Raw genomic sequence first — 25,036 nt, 5'->3', positions numbered from 1 at the left:
CTTGGTGTAGTTCAATGAGGTCATGAAAGTTTTTACCTTAGCTGTCTAAAACACAGTCCTGTCACTCTGTCAAACCATTAGAAGTCCTGCTGTTGTGAGTCAATGTTCCCCAGGTGGGTGAATATGGGTGTATTGTTCATCTTCCATTTAGCAGATCTCGTGCCACACATAGGCCTTTTGTTAGAATAACTCATACTCCCTGGGGGGAAGTTTTTTCTGTGCCATTCCTTGCATTTGTGTCCTTCACTTGTGGATGGAAAACATTACTGTCAGGCTTACCATCCCCTGGTTCTGCAGTGATTAGAATTGACAGTTTGAACTTTGACATATATGGCAACGGAGAAGCTGATTGTCTAAAACAACTAGACATGATGTAATGTAACCTTAAGGTACTATTGACAGTTTCACAAACACATGTAGTACACAACATTGGCAGATTTGAGTAGCACCTGCTTGCAAAAGGCCAATATACAATAGACAGAATTGTTTCTAACCTACAGGTGCCACATAGTTTTGCTGTCTAGATGTACCATATAATGTCTGCTGTGGACCAATTCTGTCTGCATGTGGCTTTGGGCAGTAGTCCATTGATGTAGAAGCAGCATGAATGAATAAATAATGAGATACATTGCTTATAGATAGAGTGACTGACGTAACTATAATAGGTGTGTTAACTTGTGTTGATGCTGATAAATGTCCCAGAAAAATATAGCATATCCAATGCACATGAGCAACTCAATATTTGGACAGATATTTGTTTCAGATAAGAAAGAGTTTCAAAGATATGCAGATGGATGCACATAGTAGTGTATGTGCTCTGGCTACATACTTACATTAGTGATGTGTGGCATTGGACCAAACAGCTGCTTGAAGGATATCCCTTGATATGGTGGTATTAGTAGGTAGTCCATAATGCCCTCACTGGTCAGATAGGCACAAAAGTGTATTGAACTATCACAGCACAAACAGGGTTAAGGTATGGAAACATGTCAGCGTCATGCAGTCATTGAGCATTCACGCATTTACATCATGAGTGATTGCTGCCGGTATAACAGGTGCAGTTTTAGGCACACATTCTAAGATAGGGGGACAAACAACATTTCATTGTATGATTGGCTACAATGTTGCTATGGGTAGATAGAGTGGGTGACATATAGATATATTTACCAACAATGTTGCAAAACTGAAAGGTGTATGTGGTGCCTTAACCACAAAGTAGTCAGACTCATTACTTCAATCATTACAATTGCTGGTGACAAATGCTGAAGATGGGCTCCTTTATGTGTCCTTAGGGAGAGATACAATGGAAGTTGACTTACCAAGTCCCATCATTCATATGGAATCTGAAGCTAATTCATATTGTAGCACATGCAGTGACAAGGCCTGCAAATGTGAAATGTATGTGGTGAGGGCATACATACATGAGCCTATACACTAATAATGTCTCTATGTGTTGAAAACCTTGTCTCTGTATATGGAGACTAAAAATATTTAGAGCACTTGTAAGCAGGGTTTAATTTGGACTTCTCAACTTTGTGGTTGTGTGAATTATTACAGAGAGGCATTCCTGGATGGGTGATGGGGAATAGCTGTGATGCAAGTCTTAGTTGGCTCTTGACACAGGAGAAAGTGGTGCATCTGCAGCTTCAGCTTTTAACTGCAATGCAATAGACTTGGAAACTGTAGAAAGCAAAGTTACAAGAGATTAATATCATTATATTCAGTAATCGTTAAACATGCATGTGGCAGAGCAGCATGTGTGTCAGTAATATGTGTGGGAAGTGTACACATATGGGAATGATACATATGTGTAAACAGGGAGAAAGTTGATATTTATGGACAGGGCGACATGCTTGAGTCAAAAGCTGATGAAAACATTGACGTGTATTGATTTTCCATGGCCCGATGTTGGGATTTCCTGGAACAGCCAGGCCATACTACTGCTCAGATGTGCATGGTGGAGAGGATGTGCTCATCAAGAGAAGTTTAGGATGAAGGTTGTATTCAGGTTTGTCACCAGGCAAAGCCTTTGACACCTCTATCCTGTTAAACATGTCCTTACCCTGCTCCTCTCTAATCCTTGTTTGGAGGGGGTGGAGGCGGCCCACGATTTAAGTGAGGTGGATTAGGAGCAGGCCTCTCTGCACAGCATCGGTTTGTTCTCCTGGAAAATATACAGGCTAAGTAGTGTAAGGAAATGGGAAGTGGTTGATTGAATTATAAGGCAGTATTCTATTTTATGTTTCCAGGAGTGCAGAGAACCCAATTGTTAAATGGTTTTTATGAGGATTTATCAAGCAGCCACAGAAAATAACGTAGGTCGGCCCTCTGGGGGATTGTTAACCTTGGTCTTCACCCAAATTGCCTCCAGGGTATGGCAGATTAAAACACAGTGTAATTGGATAATGGCCTGTGGCTTACAACTGCGGAATGTAAGTAGGAGAAAGAAATATATTATCATCTTAAATGTATATATAAATGTGTATGGTAGGACTGATTATATCGGGAAGATTGATTGATGATGTTAGTGCTATACCTGAATTATACCTTCAAACCCTGACTATTATGATGGGAGATTTTAATATACAACCTATCTGTATGTCGCAAAATGTGGCAAGTGGGGAGGATATTGCTTCATTAGATTTATTTTTGTCAAAGGGATTAGTGAATTTAAATGGTTGTGTGCCCACAGATATCCCAGGTAGAAAAACGTTTAAACAAGGCAATCAGATATGCCCAATCGATTATGTGTTTTTACCGATGTGGGCCTTTATTATGCTGGTGATGAACTGTGAGGTCCTGCAGGTGGAGGGGAGCGATCATTATCCATTAAGAATAATCATCCAAATGGATATTGCCCCAAGACAGATGAGGGACCTAATGCTGAATATTGATTGCTCAAAACGTTTATGAACAAGGCTCTCAGAAAAGCCCCTACATTTATTGAAGGAATTGCAATATAACTACAGTGATATAGATACTGGGGAGGTTCCCTTAGATTCCTTCGTCAAGTATGAAAAAGTAATAAAAAAGGTGATTGTGTGCCCCATTCCCGAAGTCAGGAATTTTAATATCGGTCATTCTAAAAATAAAGCTAGGAAGGAGGAACAAATAATTGGTTTGATAAAGAATGTAAGATATTAAAATGTAATATTAGGAAACTGGAAAGGTATCAAAGACTTGTAAGAAGTATAGTTGGGGAATGACAGCTTTCTAGTTTAAAAAAAGAACTTAGAATTTTGGTTGCACAAAAGAAAAAGGAATTAAAGGCAAAATGTTGGGATGTGATGTTAAAAACTATAGAGTCTAACGTTCTAAGGACATTTTGGAGATTACTACAGTGTGGGACAGGTATTTCTGAAAAGCGGATCCTGGGACAGGTAGGAGAGGATGTGTGGGTAAAATTTCTAGAAGAAACATGTAATCATGGTGTTTTTGCAAAGCGGATTAACACCATTTTTACTATTGAGACGGAAACAAAGATGGGATTTACTGAGTTAGTAATTAAGGAAACTATTGAGAGGATAAAACTCACAAGGGCTGCTGGCCCTGATAATGTGTCAGCAGTGGTAATAAAAACAAATATTGCATGGTGGGCCAGGGTGTTTCACTTTGTCTTCCAGGAAATCCTGCCAACGGGAAGATTTCCGGAGAGTTGGAAAGGGGCTGTGATAAACCAATCCACAAAAAGGTGATCATACTCGCCAGGGAAACGATAGGCAAATTAACCTGCTGGACATAGGTGTTAAGATTTTTTCCAAAATAATATTGAAGATGATTATGGAGTGGGTAGATGTAAATTCTATCATACCTCTGGAGCAAGGTGGTGTCAAGAAGAGTTACTCAACCATTGATCACTGTTTCAGTTTGTGGACCGTAGTAATAAATGTATAGAGTGGGGGGGCTCTATTGTTGTTTTGTTGATTTTAGCTCAGTGTTTGAATTGGTTGATCGGGTACTGTTGGGGGAGGGGTATTAATACTGAAGGATCTGCTTTAAATTCTCAAGGAGCTGCACAAGGACAACTGGGCCCACATGGAGCTGGATAGTGTGGCCTTACTCTCAAGGAAAATCAGTTTAAGAAATGGCCTAGCAAAGGATGTGTATGGGCCCCTTCTTTGTTTTCCCTGTTTCTTGCCGATTTACCTGAAGTTCTAAGTTTGTCAAATGGTCTTAGTCCCCCAAAAAATGGCAGAAATATAAGTTGTCTTTTGTATGCAGACAATCTGGTGATTTTTGATTGGATAGGAATTGGATTGCAACGGAAATTGAATATACTCTGGGATTATTGCATAAGAAACAAAAAGGAAATAAATAAGGAAAAAACTAAAGTGCTCAAAATAGGGAAGCAAGGGAAGAGTATGAGTTGGACAATTAATAATACAAAAATAGAGAGAGTGACTAAACATAAATACCTAGGGGTATGGTTCTCACAGAATTTAGGTTGGAAGGACCATCTCGCCTCCTCACAAGATAAGGCACTGGTGTCAATAGCGGGCTTAAGGACATTCGATAAACGATATGGGGGCTCTTCCCTCCGACCAGTATTGTGAGCCTATCAAGCCATGGTAAGACTGCAATTTATGTATAGAGTGGAGGTGATAGGTATAGGGGGGCAAGAAGAGATGGGACCTGGATGAAGGAATGTGTCTAAAAATGATACTTGGCCTCACCACCTCAACTATGGCACAGGCGATTAGAATAGAGACAGGTTTTCTAGGGTGGACACACATCGCTTGTCTAGAGATGTTAAAATTCTGGACAACAATTGATAACGTGGAAATATCAAAACTCTCCCAGTTATATAAAAAGGAGATACTGTAAAGCAAAATATCTTGGGTACAGGGAGTTAGAGGAAGAATTCTGGCCTGCGCCAAGGTACTAAATATAAAGGTAACAAGGGGGATTGATGAGATGGGTGTGAGTAAAGCAGAGGTTAAAAGACTATTAAAACAGGCCTCCAGGGGTGAGGATCTCTTGTACCGAAGTAATAAAAGCTCTGTTTATTTTTTGCTAAACTCCTGGGAGAATGATGGAATCTTCCCCTATTTGGAAATGATTTAAAATATTAAGATTTAAAGTTTCGCTGTGGAATAAATTGAGTCTTTATGTCAGGTATCCAGGAGAGTTTGCAAAATGAACAGCAAATTTGGTCAATGTGGTCTTAGAGGGAAGATGAATTCAGTCCATATCATGATTGATTGCTTGTGGTTCTTACCCCAACCAAAAAAGTACTTAAAACCTATTTTTTTTAAATATGGCATTAGAGAAAGAGAACAAGCGATTAACCTTTTAATGGACATGAGATTTTTAGATATGACATGTGCGATGGGTCAATTTTTAATCACAGTGGATTCAACTTTGAGAGACAACAATGTGATTTATTTACCAGGTTAAGGAAGAACAATTGTTTTATATAGTAGGGTTTTGTATATGGTATATTTAAATAGTTAGGACATGCTTTACTGTAATTATGATCTAGTATTTTATTGTATATAGTGGATTTCTATGTGATTATGTGCTTTAATAGTGTTTTAAAGGCCTAAGAAACATATTTTTTGACTGACTGACTACCCTGCTTCTCTCATTATCTCATTTTATCATGCCCCCTGCAGTGCGTACCTATATCACAAAACGATTCATTGGTGGCCTTCTGCCACATGACCAACCTATAACCTCCACTTACAGTATGTGCAGGCAAAGCATATGACCCCATATTGCGATCATTTATGCAATTCACTGCAACTGCAGACTCCTCTGTTACATTCCTCGAATTCTTGTGGTGGGTGAGCTGCATCATGGTGGCTGTTGCTAGTGTCAGGCTCCACAGCATATCAGAACACAGGGACAAGACGGAAGAGCACAGGGTGTGGGTTAAATTTATGTAATCACAGTAGTAATGTTTTTAGGTATGCATTTTTGTTTCATCAATTCCAGTTTCTCAATGTTTTAATCTGTACTTTTATATTGCATATGCCTAGACCTTTACCTACACTATGTAAGATCATAAAAAGGAAGGACCCACGTGCAACTGTTGTGACTTCTGGTATGAAAAATAAATGTTGTATACCTTATTTTTAAACAAATGTTTTTGTTATTGAACAACAGAGAAAAGAAAAGAAAGAAGGACATTCAAGTTGTACAAAACAATCACATGTCCACCTATGGACGTCAGCATAATACAATGATCTAAACAATCAACAGCACCAATAGTCTTCTCTCCCCTCCCCAACACCACTCTTCAGTCACCGCATCACATGAAGAGATGACCTTCATAATCAAGTACAGTATAAACTCAAAGAAACCCAAGGACTGGCGGAGGGGTCCTGCACATGTGCCCTATGAACCACCCAACTTCCCATCAATTCTCAGTCAATGTTGCTTCCTTCACTGCCTACAAGTCCAACCATTACTAGCAGACCTTGGGGATGTGTCAGTACCCAATGTGTGGATCTATCCTTTACATATATCAGGAATGGGGTCCATACCTTATCAAAATGAAGCCTCGTGTCACACACTGTAGCAGTCAAACTTTCCATGGCATATAAGTCCTGAATCTTAGCGCACCAAAGAGTCATGGTGTGGGCCTCTGGGCCCTTCCACCAGTAAGCCACAACCAATCTAGCAGAGAGGAAACAGTGTGAAATTAATTTACCTGAAGAAGGGTTATGTGGGTGGAGGCATATCTCATCAGCCATCCAAGGAGGGCCTGAAGAGGTTGGGGTTCTAGCATAATATTCAGGATCTCAGACATTTGGTGGAACACCTGTTTCCAAAAATTGTCTACCACAGGGTACTTTCACCACATATGAAGGTGAGTTCCACAAACCGCACAACCATGCCAACAAGCATCACTAACCCCCGCTATATGTGCCAGTCGGGCTATGGTAAGATACCAGCGAAGTGGTGTTTTATATGGCTTTTCTTTATATTGGGTACAAACGGAAGTCTTGGCACCTCTCTCCCACATAGCACTCCAGTCCCCCTCTTCTATGTCCATGCCCAGGTCTCGGGACCACTGTACAATGCAGGCAAATTTGGTGACATCTAAAAAGGTTTCCAGTGTCCTGTAAAGTCATATAATATCTTTCGTCCTGTCACCACCCCTCAAGACATCCTCCAGTAGATGTGTGTCCTGCGTACCACCCTGAATAAAGCGGTCTTCACTGGCCCAGTGTACAAGCTGTTCTACCCTTAATATGTCAGTGTAATGGAGTGAAAAATCAAATGCACATTGGACCCTGGATTTTGGAACCTCATCGACATACAAATATTTAAGGGTGAGGTCAGTGCTTCCATGCCATTGTTGAAAATTCTAATCCAATATGCCCAGGAGATAATCTGGGTTACCCACAATGGTGGTGGATGGTAAAGGGTACAGCTTGATCTATCAAGTGCATGCTTCCTTCCTCCAATGGTACAACATGGTCCAGGTAGAGCACAGCGGGCACCCTATGGTTGCTAGAATTCACTTAGGAAGCCATAGAAGGTGTTTAAGAGGAACTGTACAGGAAAGTTGTTCCTATCAAACCTATGGTATAGTAGAGTCAGAGACCCAAACTAATGGCGAAGTGATCTGGGCTGCCAAAATATAACGGTAAACTTTAGGGAATCCAAGACCACCCTCCCACGAGTCCAGTAAAGAGCCGATCTAGCAATCCGAGGTGGTTTATTGTTTTATATTAAGGCCCATACCTTCCTCTGAATAAGGGTGATCACTGCCTTTGGGATCTGAAGCGGGAGAAATCTAATAGTATATTGGAGCCTTGGTAAAAAGTTCATTTTAAGGCAGTTAATTCTGCCCACCCAGGAAACCTCTGGAAGAACTTATCTCTTCTAAGTGATCATGGATATGCCACTAAAAGGCATCTTATTTTTGAACTACACAAGAAATACTTTCAGCTGAATAGATTAACGAAAGCAGAATTTGGTAAGTAAAAATATTAAGTAGTTTAGTGTAGTCGACGGCTTTTCTTCCTGTGTGAGTCAAAGAAACGACAGAAACAATGCACTCCTTTGTTGCATTGAACGAAAATATTGTTACTTTCAATGCATACGTTAGTCTATCACCTCACATTAAAATATATTCATTGAACACACAATGGCAAGTGATGCAAAGCATAAGCAGTATTGAGTTATGAAGCAGCATCAATAACGCTCAGAAGGAAAGGACATAATGCCAACAAACGTGATAAATTGACTGGCTCACTGGCGGCTTGTTTTTGAGGTATAAATCAGATGTAAATTGTGATTCTATTGCTCTGAGAAGGACTCTTGAGTTATTCATACTTTGAGGAATATTTAAAGAAAGAAAGAATTAAATTATCCCAGTGACATCGGATTTCTCTTTAACTTGGTGGGCACACAAAGAAAAATGGAATGGTTTCCATCCGGTGCAGAAAGAGAAGTCTCCTTAAAATAAAGACATGTAAGGTAATGATATACTAAAACCCAGGCCCAGAATGAGAATACTGTCCCCTGCATCACTACTGACTTGTGCAAAAGGAAGTTAGCGCACAGCGCACAGCTAACTGCAACTTGATTAACCTGGGATAATGAAAATGATTATGCCACAAACCTTTATTACACATAATAGGTAATGGGCGCAATGTATAAAATACTTGTCTTAGCTTGATTTAATTGTCTCAGGCTTCAACAGCTCTATCCGATTCCTTGGCACTGCCATAGTTAAGAAAAGCAAGCACTGAATACATATAACTTTTCGAGGATGTTTGCTGTTCACCACTGTAAAACATCAGCCATGATTTATTGAAATGATATTTCATTTATTTCTAATAATGAAATAAGGACATGCTAACATCACAATACTTGTTTCATTGGTGTATGAAAACCATAATAAACAATTTGCCATTAAATGCAACCTCATAGTGTTGTACAGAGATTATTTTGCATATATAAATACACAACATGGACTCACGGGAATGGGAATACACGTTACACTTCTTGTTGAACATGCAATGATATATTTATACTTCCGAGGCTTGTGCACAGATGGATGTTCTGAAAAAGGTTTATATAGCGCGTATCCGACCTATGGGTCAAGCATATCTATGCACAGTAACACATTGTGCAACAAAAGGAGGTGGGAGGAAAAGGCTCATGTCGATACTCGTATGCAGATCTGTATGTTATTACGGTTAACGTCCTTGGCGACCTCTTGTGCTGGATTATGAAGTTATCGTAGGATGCAACGCTGGAGCAGTAAAGGACCATCAACTCCGCTGTTCGTAGCGTTTCTGGTGCAGCAAGAGGAAGTTAGCTTTTGTTCCAGTTATCTCTTGGAAAAATACCAGTGCATCGTTTTGCAAATTACACAAGTTTGAACATGTATTTAGTCTTAATGGGGAGTTGCTGTGGTAAAGGGTCGCAATAAAGTGGAAACGTACACACTGTTAATGTATCAATCCTCTACAGCAGTGTTCCCCAACCCCCGGGCCGCGGACCGGTGCCGGTCCGCGGATCAGTCGGCACCGGGCCGCCCGAGGTCTTCAAATCTTGAAGGCATGTTTAAATACAATTAAATTAAAATTATTAAATCAAAACAAGCAGGCCACGGAAAAATTATCAAACATTTACCGGTCCGCGGCGATAAAAAGGTTGGGATTCACTGCTCTACAGCATACACGCCAGCCCAACTCCAGTTTCTATAGAAGAACTGGAGTCATTTCAGTGTTGTTAGTGCCGACATAGTGCGTCAAATGTCTGGCTCTTGTGAGGAGGTATGTGGCCGAATATGGAGTTGTCTTCCAAGGAGATAAGAGGAGTTTCGGGATACCAGTGATAAGAGCTCTTCAGTAGCCAAATATTGATAAGAGGAAAGAACCAATTCAACATTATTTTTCTCTCAACCACATCATGCCACTAATCATGCAAAAATGAGCCATGATAAGCATATGATCTACTATGGCACTCTAATATTTTATTCTCTAGGACTGTGAAGTTTAAAACATTTTCTCCCCCAAGTCGTCTGCAATTCTCACAAATACCATCAACTAATGTAGGTTTCACATTTAAATTATTACTTAACTTTCTTTTATGTGGTTGCAATTAGACATAAAAAAATGGGTAAACTATGGCCCAGATTGAAAAGAAATGACAGTTGTGCATCAAAAATGTTAACACAGGCTAACATCACTTTCTACTGCCATGCTTGCTCCATATTTACAAAACTGCGCAACATGTTGGTAAGAAATCGTTAGTGTAACAAAATGACTCTGACTCTTGTGACATGTCACAAAAAAAATGATGTTACTGCCAGAAAAGTGGCGCTTCCATGAACAGCGGCAAATCGCGCTATTGTCACTTTTTCCTTAAAAGTTTTTTTTTTTTTAAAAAGCAGCAACATGCCAAACAGAAGCCATGAGGTAGAAAAATGTCGAAACCAGGACAGGAGAGACCCCAGAAAGACCCCAATCATCCCAGTACACGCCAGATGGATGGGCGGGCAGACCCACAGAAGGTGAATAGGAAGATTAAGTGTCGCTTCAGTGAGAGAGAGGTTATGAAGCATCAACACCAGGTCTTTGCCACCTCGGAAGTGCAGTGTAGGAAGAAGGCCATATGGCAGTCCATAGTTAATAATGTCAACAGTGTGTCATAGGTGAAGCGGACTGTCATCGATTGTAAGAAGCGCTGGCATGATTGTAAGGGCAGAATTAAAAAGAAACTGGACAGCAACCAATAGGCGGCACTGAGGACTGGAGGTGGAAGTCCGGTACACCAGGAGGAGCTGGATGAGCTGGATGAGCTGGAGGAAATGGTGGCAGCAGTCATCTCGGAGGAGATGGTCACTGGAGTCCCAGGACAGGACACTGTGGCATATGATGAGCAACAACAAGCACAGGGTAAGTTGCAGTGGGGGGGAAATGTATTTGAAAACTAATGGCACAAGGGGAAGCACATAGAATGCACTTTTTGCATGCGAAAACGGTTGCATGGGGGCATAATAATGGTGGGGCACAGCAACACCCATGGAATACCCCTTACATGTGTGAAAGGGCACACATTTACAAGGCCATGAAAAGCTACACAAGGTGGCTTTGCAGGGCCTTGTAAATATGGAATGGCACTCTGCGCCACCGGATCATTGAGAAAAATGACACCGTGATGGCATATTGTGCCGCTAGGGGCCCTTAAATGAGGGAATCTGTTGCGTGGCTCTGCGCCATGTCAGTGAGGCACCACGTTTAACAACCTATTGACTCATGTGAACCACTAACACAGATAAACATTGACATATCTATATCTCTGTGCAGAGGATGATGTTTTACCTCATGGTCAGCTGCCTGTACTGGACTTCTCTGATGATGGCGAGGACCAGCTGCAAAGAATTAATTCTGACACTCTCCATCAGATCCTGGGTGCCATCCACACAACATCTCCGATTGCAAGGAGGATACCAAGCATTGCGGGATCTCCAAATGAGCCACCCAACACACAATACACACCACATGCCACCTCATCCCTAGTCCTGGACTTCCAGGACACAGACATCACCTTTCAAAATACAGCAGTAGGAGTCCAGCAGGAGCTGGCACAGCATACGCGGTGGGATTAGAGACCATGGTGGGCAGCCTAGCCAGAGTGCAGAGGTGCCTCAGTCCGAATAATGACAACTATGCTGCTATCGGAGGCACCCACTGTCGCTACATGGACTCCAGCAGTCCCTGGCCGAAATAACTGGTGTTCTGAGAATTAGGCGTGAACAATTAACCTCACAAAGCGGCACCAGCGTGATTGACAACAGACTGGGGGCTATACAAAATTACTGGATTCCATGCAGAAAATGCTGGGTTCCCTTATAGACAACCTGGCTACCTGCTACTGTGATGTAGCTGCTGTGTTGCAAAACCTGCAGCTCCTCCTTGATGCAGTGATGCCTTTCATCTTTCCACAGATAAAAGATCCTCGGACCTTTGATCCCACATCTCAAGTCCCTTATATGTGTGTGCCTCCCTTAGCTTCAACATCAGCACCAACCATAGCACAGGAGGCAACACACACACCAGAGGATGAAGATGTGGAAGGAACATAATTGTCCCGTAAAACCACCCAGTAGCTACAGTCTGTGGCACATGGACCGCTCCTCTATTGCTCTGTGCTGATGATCATGCCAGTGTCACAACATCTATCAACGTTCATTCTTCACTCTCTCACTCTTGACCTATCACACGTGAACTGTCATTCTGGCTAATCCTACCTATTGGCACTATGATCACCTCCTACACATGTTTCATGACATGTTCATCTTCCCTTGGACTCTGTCTGTACTTCCAACAATTTGTGATCACTAATGAGGTTAATCTCCTGTGTACTGTACTGTGCAAAAAATATCAATATTTATCATTCTAATACATTCACTGAAAACATTAAGGCCCTCATTACAACCCTGACAGACGGTGTTAAAGTGGCGGTAATAACGCAAACAGGCCGGCGGAAAAAAAAATGGGAATACGACCTTGGCGGACACCGCCAACATAGACAGCCACTTTAACACTCCGACCGCCACTGCGGTAGAAACAAACACCCCGGCGGTAACCGCCAACAGACAGTCGGAAGACAAAGTACCGCCCACTGTATTACAACAGGCCTATCCGCCACCTTTTCCGGAGCGGAACCAATGCTATCAAAAGCACGGCAGAAACAGTACACCGAAGGGAAACCACTCACCTCTCGACACCCAACCAGGAACCAGGACGCCATGGAGCCCGAACTTCAGGTGTTACCTATGTTGGTTTGCCTCCTCTTCGACCAGGAGTACGAACGGCAGTGGCGGCGACTACGGTGAGTACTGCACGTACAACACAGGGGAGGGGGAAGAAAGAGAGTGACACACAGGCAATACGCAACACCCCCACCCTCACACACAACAACATACACACAAATACATGCAGCAACATTACATATACCCCCACCCCCTAGAAGAACACAAGGACAAAAAAAAATGATTGTAACAATTGTAATCATGAAAAAACCATTAGTCAAAAGTCAAAATTCAGTATATACAAATATGTACACCAACTACACAAGTCCGGATAGTGTACCAATCATTGTCTGTGGACCACTGGGCATAAAATGCATGGGCGAAGCCCACACATGATACCTGACTGGAAACGGAGAGTACACTGCTGGGGCATCAGATTGAAAATACACAGGCAGCTCGGGTGGAGGGGGGGCACCTCAGCCTGATGAACGCATGACGCCACTGCTGCATGAGGGGGCTCCATGCCCACTGATGTATCCTGGGGAGTGCAAAGCCACAGTCTCTCAAGTGGATAACAGCCTCCACTGGTTCTGGAGGGCGCCTTGTGCCCAGAGTGCTTCATCCTGCCAAGGACTGAGGTAGTGGATGTGATACTCCACTGGTTCTGGAGGGGGCCTGGTGCCCAGAGTGCTTCCTCCTGCCAAGGACTGAGGTAGTGGATTTGATACTACACTGGTTCTGGAGGGGGCCTGGTGCCCAGAGTGCTTCGTCCTGCCAAGGACTGATGTCAATCTCCACTGGTTCTGGAGGGGGCCTGGTGCCCAGAGTGCTTCATCCTGCCAAGGACTGAAGTAGTGGATGTGATACTCCACTGGTCTGGAGGGGGCCTGGTGCCCAGAGTGCTTCATCCTGCCAAGGACTGAGGTAGTGGATGTATCTCTCCACTGGTTCTGGAGGGGGTATGGTGCCCAGAGTGCTCCACGTGCAGTGTGGCCGGTACAATTCCCTCACCTGGGTGTGAGTGCCACAAGATTTGTGAGGTTCAGGTAGCATGATACGCCATGGAGGCAGCGACATAACCCACACTGCTGCGGCTTCACCTTCCACCTGCAGGTGCAAATAGTGATGGAAGTCATGCCTCATGGAAGCTGCCCAGGGTCCAGGAACTCTCCTCCAGCCTCAGACGACTGACCACTGGGGATGGTAGCCTTGTCAGCGGTGGTGCCAGTGTCCGAGGACGCCGCGGGGCCTGTGGTGGTGCTTGCTGCGGTGTCTGTGGCGGCGGTGCATGGGTCAGCACCTGCTGAGGGACAAAGCAGGACGTCTCCTGCAGGCTACGGATGGCTGCCCACTGGGGAAGAGGCTGGGGACTGTCGCTGAGGCTGTAGACGTGCAGGGGGTGGTGCAAGGGGTGGAGTCTGTGGCGGTGGTGCTGGCGGCCGTGTCTGTGGCGGTGGTGCTGGCGACGGTGCATGGGTCAGCACCTGCTGAGGGACAAAGCTGGATGTCTCCTGCAGCCTCGGACAGCTGCCCACTGGGGAAGAGGCTGGTGACTGTCTTTGAGGCTGTAGACGTGCCGGGCGGTGCAGGTGGCGGTTGTGGTGGCAGGGCAGCTAGCGGTGTTCGCCGCCATACAGGTTGGCATGGTCGTGGACAAAAAGTGTGACACTGGTCCCTCAGTCAGTGCCACCATGCCCTCTCCTGACATGCTCTTCTGCTTTTGGGCCTTCCCCACCTTTGATGGTGCTGCAGTTGTCTTGCCACTATCCCCTTTTGTTTTTGCTGAGCCCTTGGTGGCTGGTAGTTTCGGCTTCTCCCTCTGGGATGTGGTACTTTTTTCACCTTGGCAGGTGGCGGAATGTCCTTGCCCTTGCTACGTGGCACACTGGCAGCCCTGATGGGTGGCGCACTCGATGACCCCGCAGTTGCTGGCACCACTGTGCCTGGGGATGTGGTGGCTGAGGTGCTGGGCTGGGACCTGGAAACCCGGGCCCTAGGGGAAGGACAGGGGGGAAGGTGTAAGGAAGAGGTCAATGTTAGCCAGGAAGAGTTTTTTAGACACGCTGGGATGGGAAGATGGAGGGGGTTTGGGAGTGGAGGTAGAGGTAGTGGTTGTAGGACGTGTACGTCTGCTGAATTTGGGTGAAGGTGCATGGGCCGGAGGCTGTTGTAAGGTGGATGGCTGTTGGGTGGGTGTGTGCCTGCATTTGTGTAGTTTGGTAGGAGGGCTCACTGACACACTGGGAGAGGACACTGGGGATGTGTGAATGGTAGTCGGGGTGGTGAGTGCACGTGAGCGGTGTGTGGAGATGGGCGTGATGGAGGTAGTGGCTGAGGATGTAGTGCATGCAGGTGTGAGTGGAGATGAGACAGGGAGTGTGGAGGAGGACGTGGAGGAGGGGGACACAGTGGAGGCAGTGGATGTTGCTGTGTCTGCATGGGGATGGTGCTTGTGTGAGTACCTGTGGGATGTGTGGTGCTTATGTTTGCCATGTCCACTCTTGTGTGTTGATGAGTGTGCATGCTGGTCTGATGGTGTGCTTGGGATAGGCTGAGGTACAGGGGATTGGGTCTGGGTGGAGGAAGTTGGAGGGGGAGGCTGGACACAGGGACAATAGCTACCATCAGTGCTGATGACAGAGCCTGAAATGCTCTCTGTTGGGCTGCCTGCCAAGAATGAATGCCCTCCAGGAACGCATTTGTTGATTGCCCAACAGTGAGGAATCTCAGGAGGTCAATAGCCTCCTCACTGAGGGCAGCAGGGCTGACTGGGGCAGGGCCTGAGGTGCCTGGGGCGAAGGAGATGCCCACCCTGGGTGAGCGGGCACAGGACACATGCTGAGGGGTTGCTGGGAGGGCGGTGCTGGTAGGGGGGTGGCGGCTGTACCTGTTGATGTGGTGGGCACAGAGGTGCCTGCCACCGCAAGGGAGCTCCCATCAGAGGAGGAGTCGCTGTCACTGCTGTCTGCTCCTGTCCCCGGCATGGAGCTCCCCTCGCCCTCTGTCCCACTGGTGGCTTCAGACTCCATTGCTTCACCCTCCAGGGCCAAATGGGTTTCTCCCTCCTGCTCCGGTGCCAATGCTCCTCCGCCTGATGATGCTATTGCACACAAGAACAGGGAGACTACAAAAATGGGGGGGAGACAGAAGACATGTTCAGTGCATGCAATACCACTACCATTAGCGGACACAACACACATGGAGCAGCCCTCTGCACTATGCCATGCACTGACAGTTCCTAGAAATTTCAGCTGACCATGGGGTACGAGGCCTAAGACCAATTGCTGCACACCTGGAAGTCACAGGAGCCTGACTAGGTGTAGATGGCTCTTACCACTGGTGGGGTTGGGTTGCCACATAGCCTGCCTCACAAGGGACCTTGCCTACCAAGTTCGCCCTGGCCTAGGGGAACCAACTGCCCAGCTCCCCCACCCAGACACCTCGTAATGCGCGCAGAGTCAGCTGAATGAGAGTGTACTCACCCCCTTGTGGCTGCTGTGATGCCCTCAAGCACCCATCCAACTCCGGATTGCCCACCGCCAGGATCCGGAACATCAGGGGGGTCATGGTGCGACAGGCACCCCTCCCACGTTGGGAGGCCATCCCCAGCTGGGCCTCTGGCATCTTTTTGCTCCAGTGGCGCAGGTCCTCCCATCTTTTACGGCAGCGGGTGCTCCGTCTGTGGTAGACCCCCAGGGTCCGGACGTCCTTAGCGATGGCACGCCAAATACCCTTCTTCTGGTGGGCGCTGACCTAGAGGAATGTAACAGGGGGAAAGGAAATTACATACCTGTCCGGACAGTCATACTCATTGCCCCCAATTCCAACCCTTGCCCTGACGTACTTACAGGCCTCAGCCCTCCCGTATCTTCCATCCACGCCACTCAAAACAGGCATTGCCCATGCAGCATGCTCAGAGTGTACTCACCTGTTTGTCTGGAGGAGCGTTCAGTTGCGTGTACTGGGGGAGGACCCCATCCACTAGTTTCTCCAACTCCTCTGAAGTGAAGGCAGGGGCCCTTTCCACAGACACTCGAGCCATCGTTGCTTCCAAACACAGGTCACAGCAGCACTTGCAGTGTAGGTCCTCCCCTGTTGAACGTCAGGTATCAAGTGAGGGAACAGACAGAAAAGTGCAGTCACGTCCGCGTCGGTGCGTACCGTCACCGCCAGCGTACATCGTCTTTGGCTCCTGGGACCCATAGGGCCCAATGTTAACCAATGCAGAATTGCGCTGCGGTCTTCGACCGCACACCGCAACGGTGTACAACGCCAGCGCAGTTACCTCATATCCCTTGTCCCACCTTACAGGTCAGGCAGCCACTATTTCAGGAGGCCACATGGGATGGATGTTAACTGCGTCACACCTATCTAGGCCGGGAATATATACAGATACCGACACATTGCGGATTACTAACGTTTCTGAAAATAACAAATTGTGATACCTCAGTGTTGGATGACTCGCTGCTCTCTGTTCTCCTCCATAGGGCACGTCCGCTGGGGCAGGTGATGAGATGGTGGCATCCTCTGGTGTACAGACCCCTGGTGGACTTGTCGACAATGGAAGAGAGACACATCCTAGTCACATACAGACTTGATCGTGCAACAATCCAGGAACTGTGTGCCCAGTTGGAGCCAGAACTGATTTCGTCTATCTGCCATCCCACAGGAATCCCCCCTCTAGTGCAGGTCCTGTCTGTACTCCATTTCCTGTCCAGTAGGTCTTTTCAAACAACAGTGGCCATGACATCAGGGATGTCCCAGCCAATGTTCTCTAATGTGTTGTCCAGAGTGTTGTCTGCCCTGCTGAAACACATGCGTAGCTACATCGTGTTCCCTCATGTGGAGGATTTGCCCACAGTGAAAGGTGATTTCTATGCCCTGGGACATATCCCCAACATCATTGGTGCCATTGATGGGACACATGTGGCACCGCAGGAATGAACAGGTGTATAGAAACCAGAAGAGCTACCATTTGATAAATGTGTAGATGGTGTGTTTTGCCTACCCTTGGATAGGTCGCTTCCCCACCGCTGCAGCTCCACCTGCCCAGGCCCCTGCCACTTCTTCGTAGGTCTTAGTTGTTCCTTTGTGCTCTTCTCCTGTGTATTTCTTCGTATTTCTCTTTTCCTTTGCGCTTTTTCTCCTGTGTATTTCTTCTTACTCCTCTTTTCCTTTGCGCTCTTCTCCTGTGTATTTCTTCGTATTTCTCTTTTCCTTTGTGCTTTTTCTCCTGTGAATTTCTTCTTACTCCTCTTTTCCTTTGCGCTCTTCTCCTGTGTATTTCTTCGTATTTCTCTTTTCCTTTGCGCTTTTCTCCTGTGAATTTCTGTGAATTTCTTCTTAACTTTCTCTCCTGGTTCGCTTTCCCGCCTCCTCGCTTCCCGCTCAGCTTTCCTGCTTCTCGCCGCTGCCACCCGTGCGGCCCTGCCCCGCTTCCATTCATCGTCTTCCCTCCCGCCCCGCCTCCCAGCTGACTCCTCCTCCCCCCCTTCCCTCTTATGATGGCCGCGTCGCTGGCGCGGCAAAGGCAAGCCCGTCTGCGCCCGTCCGCGCTTGGATTACGCCCAGCGCCAGAACCCCTGGCTCCCACCGCACTCAAAAAACCTGAATTAGATACGACGCCGCCTCACTCAACCCCGGACGAACAGCCACCTGCTACCAAGCCAGCCCTAAACGCACTCATGGACCCTTCACCTGTCAAGCCTGCAAGTACACTTTCCACCGAGCCTACAGACCTCCCACCGGCCCTCGCATCAACAACCACCTCAAGTGCATCCTCCTCAACATACGCTCCATCCACAAGCACGCCATCGAATTATGGGACCTCCTGGACACAACAGCACCAGACGTCGCATTCATCACAGAAACCTGGATGAACGCCTCCTCAGCTCCTGACATCGCCTTAGCCATCCCCGACGGCTACAAGATCGCCCGGAAGGACCGCATCAAACAAACCGGGGGAGGAATCGTCATAATTTACAGGAACTCCATCAACATCACGACCACCACCGAAGACACCCCCCTCGCCGCCGAACACATACACTTCCAGATCCACACCGACCCCAGAACCACCCTCAGAGGAACTCTCGTCTACAGGCCCCTGGGCCCACGCGCCCAATTCAGCAAAACCATCACCGATCTCATCAGCCCGCATGCCCTAGCCTCACCAGACTACATCCTCCTCGGGGACCTGAACTTCCACCTGGAGAAAAACAATGACAACAACACCGCCACCCTGCTCGACAACCTCGCCAACCTCGGACTCAAGCAACTGGTGAACACCCTCACCCACACCGCTGGCCACACGCTCGACCCCATCTTCTCCGCCAGCAACCACATATCCTTCAGCCACTCCTCTGAACTGCACTGGACCGACCACAGATGCATCCACTTCACCTTCAAACGGGAGACCCACCACCATCGCACACAACAATTCCCCTGTAGACCCTGGAGCAAAATCTCCACAGAGCAGCTCCTCTCAACACTGAACCAAAACCCACCAGCCATCTCCACCGACGCCAACAACGCAGCCCTCAGCCTCACACAATGGATCACCAACTGTGCCCAAAACCTCGCTCCACTTAAAAGCCACCCAAGCGGGACCAGATTCAGGAACGCCCTGTGGTTCACGGACGCCCTCAAAGAATCCAAGAAATCCTGCTGTACCCTCGAATAAACCTGGCGCAGAGAACGCACCGCAGAAAACATGTCAGCCCTCAAGATCGCCACCCGTGAACACCACCAGCTGATCCGCTCCACCAAAAGGACATCATTCAAAGAGGGACTAGACAACAACACCCACAACAGCAAAGAACTCTTCAACATCGTCAAAGAGCTCTCCAACCCCAGCGCCAGCTCCAACGCCATCATGCCCTCACAAGAACTCTGCAACTCCATCGCTACTTTCTTCCATCGAAAGATTGCAGACCTACACGCCAGCTTCGGACCCCAGGCCCCGCCGCCCATCACCGAGCCAACAGCCCCCATCACCACCCTCAACGCCTGGACACCCATCAGCTCTGAAGAGACCAGAATCACCATGAACACCATCCACTCCGGCTCCCCCTTGGACCCATGCCCCCATCACATCTTCAACAAAGCCGACTCCATCATCGCCCCCTATCTCCGGAGCATCATCAACAGCTCGTTTGCATCTGCCACCTTCCCCGAGAGCTGGAAACATGCGGAAGTCAGCGCACTCCTGAAAAAACCCACAGCTGACCCCAACGACCTGAAGAACTTCCGCCCCATCTCTCTTCTCCCCTTCCCGGCCAAGGTCATCGAGAAGACCGTCAACAAGCAGCTGACCAACTTTCTTGAAGCTAACAACTCGCTCAACCCTTCCCAATCAGGTTTTCGAGCCAACCACAGCACAGAAACCGCCCTCATCGCAGTCACCGACGACATCAGAACTCTGATGGACAACGGAGAAACAACCGCCCTCATCCTCCTGGACCTCTCGACTGCCTTCGACACTGTGTGCCATCGCACCCTAATAACCCGCCTCCGCTCCACTGGAATCCTTGGACAGGCCCTTGACTGGATCATCTTGTTCCTCTCGGACAGAACCCAAAGAGTCTACCTCCCGCCCTTCCGCTCAGAACCCACTGAGATCATCTGCGGCGTACCCCAAGGCTCATCGCTCACCCCAACCCTCTTCAATATCTACATGAGCCGCCTCGCCGACATCGCCCGCAAACACAACATCAACATCATCTCCTACACCGACGACACCCAGCTGATACTCTCCCTCAGCAAAGACCCAACCACCGCCAAAATCAACCTACAGGAAGGAATAAAAGACGTCGCAGAATGGATGAAGCTCAGCCGTCTGAAGCTGAACTCAGACAAGACGGAGGTCCTCATCCTCGGACATTCCCCGTCCGCCTGGGACGACTCCTGGTGGCCCATGGCTCTGGGCACCGCACCAACCCCCTCAGACCACGCACACAACCTCGGATTCATCCTGGACCCCCTCCTCACTATGACCAAGCAAGTCAACGCCGTCTCGTCTTCATGCTTCCACACCCTTCGCATGCTCCGAAAAATCTTCCGATGGATTCCCGCCGAAACCAGAAAGACAGTTTCCCATGCCCTCGTCACAAGCCGTCTGGACTACGGAAACACCCTATACGCAGGAACCACCGCAAAGCTACAGAAACATCTTCAACGCATACAGAACGCCTATGCATGCCTCATCCTCGACATACCGCGCCACAGCCACATATCCTCCCACCTGAAACACCTGCACTGGCTCCCCGTCAACAAGAGGATCACCTTCAGGCTCCCCACCCACGCACACAAAGCTCTCCACAACATGGGCCCCGAATACCTCAACAGCCGCCTCTCGTTCTACACGCCCACCCGTCAACTTCACTCAGCCAGCCTCGCCCTCGCCACCGTCCCACGTATCCGCAGAACCACTGCGGGAGGTAAATCCTTCACCTACCTGGCAGCCAAAGCATGGAACTCCCTCCCCGATCACCTAAGAACTACCCAGGACAATCTCGCCTTCACGAAGCACCTCAAGACTTGGCTTCTTGAGCAGCAGTAACCCACCCCACCCTCCCTAGCGCCTTGAGACCCTTGCGGGTGAGTAGCACGCTCTATAAATGCATTGATTGATTGATTGATTGACCAGTAATCTCCCATGTCAATGCCAAGTATCCTGGCTCTGTGCATGACTCTTACATTTTGAGAAATAGCAGCATCCCTTATGTGATGGGGCAACTCCAGAGACACCGTGTGTGGCTAATAGGTGAGGCCAAGGTCCCAATATAGTTGACATAGGTGTCTGGGTATGGGGCTGTCCCTAAGGGTTAGTGTGCGTCCAACAGTTGTCCCTCGACATTTGCAGATGACTCTGGTTACCCCAATCTGTCATGGCTACTAACCCTAGTGAGGAATCCCAGGACAAGGGCAGAGGAACGCTACAATGAGCCACATGGGTGAACTAGGAGGTTAATCTAACGCACCTTCGGCCTCCTGAAGGCCAGATTCCGGTGCCTCCATCTGACAGGTGGTTCCCTATACTACTCACCGAAGAAGGTGTGCCAGATAATTGTGGCCTGCTGTATGCTGCACAACTTGGCTTTGCGATGGCAGGTGCCTTTTCTGCAGGAAGATGGGCCAGATGGTGGTCTTGTGGCAGCTGTGGAGCCTGTGGACAGTGAAGAAGAGGAGGCAGAAGAAGAGGATATCGACAACCGAAACAACATCATCATGCAATACTTCCAGTGAGACACAAGTAAGAAGATGTCACTACTTCCCACATCTCATACTACTGTTTGAGCTAGCATAAGTCTGTAATTTTCATTCAGTGTATGGACCCTGACTTGTCACTTTGACTTTCCATTTCACAGATCTGGGTCCCACTTTGTGCCCTCTGCTATGTTTAATGCTGGCCTACAGCTGTGTTCCATTGGTATGTGAACAAGTAAATTGACATTGCTATATTCCATAGTTATTGCAATTACACATTTGTGAAAGCACAGACTGACTCCAGATTGTTTTGTGATTGAAGTGTGTTTATTCCTGTGCAAATAAGTGGAGGGGGTTGTAAAATGGGCTGGGGTGATGGTGGAGGTATGTCCATGGCAGACCAGTCTATTTGTTTCACAGGTGCATTGTCCAAACCGGCATAGGACATGGAGCAATGGCAGTTTAAGGATGGACAGGGTGACATAGTGGGACAGAAGGGTGACATTCAGGGGGGGTCTCATTTCCTGGCTGGGGTCTTGGCATTGTTCTCTGTATTGTTCCTGGATCTCAGGGATAATTTGCGGGGTGGTTCTCCATCTACAGGGGGTGGGGTGCTGGTGTCCTGTTGTTCCTGTGGCGGTGCCTCCTGTCCACTAGCGCCGGCGGAGGTGGAGGGCTGTCCATCATCCAGGCTAGTGTCAGGGGCCTCTTGTTGTGCCACTGTGTCCCTCCTGGTGTTGAGAAGGTCTGCCAGCACCCCTGCAATGGTGACCAGGGTTGTGTTAATGGACTTCAAGTCCTCCCTGATCCCAAGGTAGTGTTCCTCCTTCAGCCGCTGGGTCTCCTGAAACTTGGCCAGTACCATTGCCATGTTCTCCTGGGAATGATGGTAAGCTCCCATGATGATGGAGTGTCGGTTCCCAGGGCCTGTCCCCCCCCATTGCACAGCAGTCCTCCCAGTTTCCCGGTTATCCTGGGCCTCTGTCCCCTGAACCGTGTGCCCACTGCCACTGCCCCAGGTCCCTGATCGTCCTGTGTTAGTGGGGTTGCCTGGGTTCCCTGTAGTGGTGGACACACTGCTGATTGACGTGTCCTGGGGACAGAGGGATGGGCCCGCTGGGTGGGTGCTGTGCTGGTGTTTCCTGAGGGGGGAGGCTCTGTGGTGGCTTGTGACAGTGGCAGGGGAACCGACTGCCCCGTGGTCCTAGATGGGCGGCCGGGCTGGTCATCTTGATCCAGGCGTGCAGAGTTGCTGTCATCAATGTGGGCCTCTTCTTTGGGGGGACTGGATATGTCTGGCACCTCCTGTCCTGTGACGTTGGGTAGGGGTCCTGTTGAGGTATAAATGCAGAGTTATTGTATCTGTGTGTGCCATCGTGTGCAATGGGTGAGTGACCCTGTACTCCTGTGCTTGCATTATTGGCTTGGTCCTTGTGCGATTGGTGATTTTGGGGCATGAGTGAGTCTCTATACTGGACACACTTGGGTGAAGGGTGTCCATGCATTGGTGTTACATGCAGGGCTTGGTTTTGGGATGTGTGGGTTGTGTTGGTGGGGTATCTGTGGGTTGTTGGGGTGATGGGTGTGAGGGTAAAGGTGGGTGTATGTGATGTCATGCAGGTGGGGTGAGGGGATAAGGTAGCAAAGATTTGCCTTAACAGAGACCAGTCCTCCTGCTACTCCTGAAAGGCCCTCAGGATGCAGTATTGCTAAGACCTGCTCCTCCCATGTTGTTAGTTGTGGGGGAGGAGGTGGGGGTCCACCGCCAGTCCTCTGTACAGCAATCTGGTGTCAGGATACCACGGAACGCACCTTCCCCCGTAGGTCATTCCACCTCTTCCTGATGTCATCCCGTGTTCTTGGATGCCGTCCCACTGCGTTTACCCTGTTGACAATTCTGCGCCATGGCTCCACCTTCCTTGCAATGGTCTGCTGCACCTGTGATCCGAATAGCTGTGGCTCTACCCGGACGATTTCCTCCACCATGACCCTGAGCTCCTCCGCAGAGAACCCGGGGTGTCTTTGAGGTGCCAGAATGTGGTGTGGGTGATGTGTGAGGTGGTGTCTGTTGTGATGTGTACGGGGATGTGTTGGTGTGTGTTGTTTGAGGTGCGTGGATGTTGTGTAAGTGATGGTGTTGTGTGTCTGTGGATGCTGGTGTTGTTTTAGGTAGTGTCTCTCTCTGGCCTGCTTTCCATATTTCTGGTAGTAAGGGTTTGTGGGTAATGTGGGTGTGTGTTTTATAAGCTCTAACTACGTGTGGGTGTATTATACTGGGAGAATACTAGGCGCTCTGGGTCGCGAGGTAAATATCAACGGAGAAGGTAAAATTTCTAAATGGTGCACTCTTGAGAGACCACACCCAAAAGGTCTTAATAGATGCTAAAGCACTATTCCAAACATAAAATACAAGAGGCACTCATTGTAACATGAAAAATAATAGTACTCATGAGTCAGTATGCATAAGCAATATTTTGTCATATATTTCTGAAAATTAATAAGATTATTCCCAACATAATCCTCAATTGCAATATCGCTGTCCAAATCCAAATTGTAGAATTAATTGATCTGTTGTTCCAAATTTGCTACGATCCAAAGTCCAAATCCAAACATCTACAATTAAAGTTCAATCATATGCTTCAAAAGATGATATAGCTTATTTTTCAAACTTTAGCAGCCGCATCCAAATTGATAGCCATATTCTTCAAAAGATGATATAACTTATTGTTCAAACTTTAGCAGCCGTATCCAAATTGTTAGCCAACACGTGTTTTGTCCGGGAGTTTCCCAATGACTTCATCAGGGCTAAACATATATGTCGTTCCGTCCTATAGCATAAGTATTCTTTACAAACGAATCCCAGGATAATTCCGATATGCCACTTATCTGCTGATATCAATTATATCAATCCACCTTCCAATGGGTCAAACCGTAAAGCGCGAGTACGCGTGTATATCGACAAAGTATCAAAGTGTGTTTTATAATGTTGTGGGTATGTGGGTGTGGCATGTGTGTATGTGTATCTGGTGTGTGTATTTTGAATTGTCCAATGTAGTTGTGTTTTGTAAATGTGTGTGTATTTTGAGCGCAGCGGTGTGTACCACCAAT

This window comes from Pleurodeles waltl, chromosome 1_2 (assembly GCF_031143425.1).
Source record: "Pleurodeles waltl isolate 20211129_DDA chromosome 1_2, aPleWal1.hap1.20221129, whole genome shotgun sequence".
NCBI lineage: Eukaryota > Metazoa > Chordata > Amphibia > Caudata > Salamandridae > Pleurodeles > Pleurodeles waltl.
This window is presented reverse-complemented; position numbering follows the sequence as displayed.